Source organism: Lepidothrix coronata, unplaced genomic scaffold (genome assembly GCF_001604755.1).
Source record: "Lepidothrix coronata isolate B3197 unplaced genomic scaffold, Lepidothrix_coronata-1.0 Scaffold19, whole genome shotgun sequence".
Classification (NCBI taxonomy): Eukaryota; Metazoa; Chordata; class Aves; order Passeriformes; family Pipridae; genus Lepidothrix; species Lepidothrix coronata.
The window spans coordinates 2,044,050-2,048,735 of NW_016690199.1; the positions used below are offsets into that span (position 1 = coordinate 2,044,050).

The 4,686-nt window shown below is 45.7% G+C and overlaps 1 protein-coding gene across 2 annotated transcripts in view; it reads left to right on the forward strand.

The window, feature by feature from the left end:
• Positions 1-4,686, forward strand: part of BRF1 (BRF1, RNA polymerase III transcription initiation factor 90 kDa subunit) — a 176,963-nt gene that overhangs the window by 1,467 nt on the left and 170,810 nt on the right. Inside the window, exon 2 of one of the 2 annotated variants that reach the window (XM_017807460.1) lies at positions 4,275-4,331. The exons of the other annotated variant lie outside the window; for it this stretch is intronic. The gene's annotated coding sequence lies outside the window, so the exon portion shown is untranslated. The remainder of the gene's footprint in view (positions 1-4,274; positions 4,332-4,686) is intronic. 2 annotated transcript variants of the gene reach the window in all.

The following is a 4,686-nucleotide window of genomic DNA, read 5'->3' on the forward strand; positions in this document are numbered from 1 at the left end:
AGGGACAGGGTGAGGGGGCTGTGGGCAGTGTGGGGTTAGGGCCAGGGTGGGAGGGCTGTGGGCAGTGTAAGGTCAGGGCACAGGGGTGAGCAGCCCAATGGAAAAGGACCTGAGTGTGCTGGTTGACAGCAGCTGAACAGGAGGCAGAGTGCGCCCAGGTGGGCAAGGAGGCCAGTGGTATCCTGGCTTGTACCAGGAATAGTGTGGCCAGCAGGACCGGGGAAATGACCTCAGTGCCCCTGTGCTGGGCACTGTTTAGGCCACACCTCAAGTGCTGTGTCCAGTTCTGAGCCCTCCAATTAAGGAAGGATATTGAGGTGCTGGAACAAATCCAGCAATGAAGCTGGTGAAGGGTCTGGAGCACAAGTCCTACGAGGAGCAGCTGAGGGGCTGTTTAGCCTGGGGGAGAGGAGATGCAGGGGTGACCTTAGCACTGTACAACTACCTGGCAGGAGGGTGTAGCCGGGTGGGGCTTGGCCTCTTCTCCCAGGCAACAAGTGACAGGATGAGAGGACATAGCCTTAAGCTGGACATAGTCTTAAACTGTGCTGGGGCAGGTTTAGGTTGGACATTAAGAAGAAATTCTTCGCAGAAAGGGTGATTAGACACTGAAATGGGTTGCTCTGGGCAGTGGTGGAGTCACTATCCCTGGAGGTGTTTAAGGAGGGACTGGATGTGGCACTCAGTGCCATGATCTGCTTGACATGATGGTGTTGGGTCACAGGTTGGACTCAATGAACTCAAAGGTCTTTTTCAGCCTAATTGATTCTGTGATTATGTGGGGTCAGGGATAGGGCACAGGGGTGAAGGGGCTGTGGGCAGTGTAGGGACAGGGATGCTGTGCCAGAGGGTGGGGTTATGGGGATGCTGCATGGAGGAGTGTGTGCTGGGAGATAAGGACAATGTGTAGGGGACAGAGTGCTGTGCAGAGGGATGCAAGGGAAAGACTGTGGAAAAGTGTGTTGTGCAAAGGGTGAAAAAGGATGGTGGAACTAGTGCTGCACAGGGTGGAAAAGGGAGAGTTAGTGCATGGATAGGAGGACAGCGTGCTGTGCAAGGTGAGACAGAAGTGGGGTAGGGGAGACTGAGATGAATGGGGGAAAAGAGCTGTGCAGGATGGGAGGGATGCTCTGGATGTGATTGAGTTAGTGCATGAGGGACTGGAGCTCTGCACAGTGTGGGGCAGGTGTGTGAGGATGTTTGTGGTTGTGTGTGGAAGGACTGGGTGCACAGGGAATGAGGAGATAGATGAAATTATTTGGGGTAGAGGACAGGAGAGATTGGGTGTTTAATGGATAGAGGGAATATGTGTAGGCACAGAGTGGTGGAGAAGAAAGAGGCTGGAAGTGAAGGGTCAGGAGTCTCCTTCTGTCAGATAGATGAGTTGGGGTGTTTGTGTGAATGCCCTGAAGGATAGGACATGGAAGAAGACCCCATGAAGCAGACATAGTGTTTGAAAGGGGAGACGTGGAAAATGAGTATGAGGAGTGTGTATAAGGAGAAAGAAGCATAAGCAAAAGCCTGGGAAAGAACTTAGCAGTGAAACAAGAGGGACTGATGGATTGTATGGCTGTGGGGAAGGAAGAGAAACTGTGGTGGAGAATGCAGCACTGCATTTGGGAGTTTACTGTAGGCTAGGATTTGTCTGATGCCATTCCTGTCTTCCAACTCAGGGTGCTGGCATTACTTTTTTTTATAGCTTATAAGCAGCTCTTATATCCTTCGCTTTTTCCTGTTGTGATGCAGAGATTACATATTTAAGAGCTTGTACTGCTTTTTCCCTCCCACCCAAAATTATGCAGGACAGATGGCATGCAAGCTAGAGCACATTTTGGGATGCCTTTACCCTACCAAAAAAAAAATCAAAAGGAAGAGGGAGATCTGCACCAGACTGAGGCTTTTTTCATCTTCTGGATGAATTGCACAGTACTTTGCTAAGTTCCTTTAAGGGACCCTTTCCCTCTTGTGTAAGCCCTGAGATGTTGGTGTTGCTAATTTTATTTTTTTTTTATGGGTAGTACATTAATGCTTTGATCTTGCATAGCTAGTTAGTTACCTGTTATATGTTACTCTTAAAAAACAAATTCTAGGGCCCATGAAGAGGGATAATCACCCTAAGGACAGGTGTGTGTTTAAAAGTGAAAATGCGATTGCAGCCCACTCTAGCATGGTCATGGTGGCTTTTCCTGGCTGGCACAAGGTGTGCCTGCAGGGGCTTCACTGTATGTTCATACTGTGATCTTCTAGCAAGTCCCCATGTGCATTGATGTACTTTGGTGAAGTCATATTTGTGGAAATGACAGAACAGGACTTCCAGAACAATGCTGTTTGTAGATTTGTTAAGTTACTGCAAAGAGGGCTGAGGTTGAAGCACTGTGAGGGTGGTTAGGGACTACAACAGGTTGCCCAGAGAAGTTGTGGATGTCCCATCCCTGGGAGTGTGCAAGGCCAGGTTGGATGGGGCTTGGAGCAACCTGATCTGGTGGAAGGTGTCCCTGCCCATGGCAGGGGTTTGGAAGTAGGTGATCTTTATGGTCCTTTCCAACCCAAACCATTCTGCAATTCTATGAGTATAGGCCCTAATTTCCTATTTTAAGGAAATTAGGATGTGGGTGGCTTATGCTGGTACAATTCTTTATGTTTCAAAACAGATGCTTGTGTTGTGAATATTTATTTTTTCTTAACTTAAAACTGAGTGATGCAGGCTAGTCTGAAAAGCTGTAATTGTGCTGCAGTAGCAGTGTCTTCCTGATGTGTACTTGCCTATTATGTGCGTATGACACTGATTTAAGTCCTCAGGAATGGGGAGAGAAGTCCTTTCCTGTGTAAGAAAGACTCAGTATTTCCAAGTGTTGTGCTGGGCAGAGAATTTGCAGAGGAACGTATATTTCTTTTCAAGTCAGAAAACATGTACTTGCTGAAAGCAACTTTTTCTGGTAAGTTACATCTCTCAGTGACTTCTGTTTACATTGGCAGGTTTCCCTCAGAGTTCCCTGTTTTTAACACCTTTTCCTGTCATCTTTGTCAGCTCTTTAGGTCTGTGGCCCTGAGGGATCCCTTGTGTATGAAATGCTTTGGGCTGAGGCTCCTTGGGCTGAAGCTTCTTGGACTTTGGTCTGGTGATCTCAGGCAGTCCTAATGTGTGGAGCATTTTCAATGACAGAGGTGCCTGGGCTGCTGTTTTTGAGCCCCTGGCTCACAGTCAGTAGGGCTGGGTGACTGTGAGGAGGTTGTCTAGGTTTTGCAAAGGATGAGGGATGTCAGGTTCTCTGGTGGAGGGCTGGAAGTTGAACAGTGCTCTTGGTGTTTGTGGAGTTCAGAGCTTCTGGTTGTGAAACAAGATTCCCCAAATCCTTCCCAGATCCACAACTGCTGCTATTTGTGTGTTAATACATGTTGAATAGTTATAGATGCCTTTATTAATAATTTATTTTCATCTTTATCATAAAGAAATAAAAGGGAATGGAAAGCACAGAGATACAGTTAGTAATTTCTCTTTGTAACACGTAGACAGACCTTTTATTTTGCCAAGTTGCATGTTAGGATTTCAGAATCTTGCATCTGTTTGCTGAAGGAGGAAGAGAGTCCTGCACTTCTCTATATTAATACAAAGTGGCCTCTCTAGATCATGCCAAGGCCTTGCTAATAAAGTCCAGCAGAATCACTATAAAACATGTGAAATCCCCTCTTTTTTTCTCTCAGGGTTAGAGGAAGATCTGAGATCACAAATTTTCCCAGGCAGTATTTACACTGAGCTGTTATCATTTTGTTATTTGTTTGTTATTGTTATTTGTTTTGCTTTGCTGCTGCATGAAGATTTGGGAAAACCCAGGCTAGTAAGTGTGCTGGAAAAAAGGGTAGAATCATAGAATCATTTAGGTTGGAAAAGACCTTTAAGATTGAGTCCAATTGTTAACCCAGCACTGCCAAATCCACCACTAAACCATGTCCCTGAGTGCCACATCTACATGCACAGGATAAGCTGACAAGGTAGAAGTAGTGAAGGACAAATTAGATGTCTGTACAGGTAAAGATAGGGTAACACTGCTTTTTGGCAAAATGGCTTGCCTTGCAGATCCTTTGGAACTTTCTAAGGAAGTTGGTAAGTGAACAAAGCAGAGGGTTGGATTTTCAAAGGTAGGTCAGCAAGATCCTTCACCAGAAGCTTTTATAGAATCTGAGCTGTCATGGATAAGGGAAAGTCCTTCCACAGCAGAGTGGCTTCTCGTATGATAAGAAATGTAGTCTGGAAATAAATAATATGTCTCCTGAAGGAGGTGCCAGTGCAATTCCATGGAATCTGGGCTGATGATCTGGAAAACAGGTGAATGGTGACTTAATGAAGTTTGCTGGCAACACTAAATTATTTGGGGTAGTAAAGACTTTAGAAGGACCTCTTGTTTTTAGTAGCTAGGAGGTAAGATAACAGATGGGAACAAGAGCTGCTGGGAGAGGTAGGATTGTTTCTTTATTCCACATGCCGGGTGTTTTCTTTTTCTACATCTGGATGGGTGAGGATAACTTGAGAAGGAGATCCCTAGGTCTTAATGGATAGCTTTGTGAAAACATTGAGCTAAATGTTCATTCATGGTACAAAAAAACCCCAACAAAACACCAGAGTGGGGAGGGAAATGTTAGGATTTATCAGGAAAAGAGTACAACAGCATGTCCATACACTGTCACGTA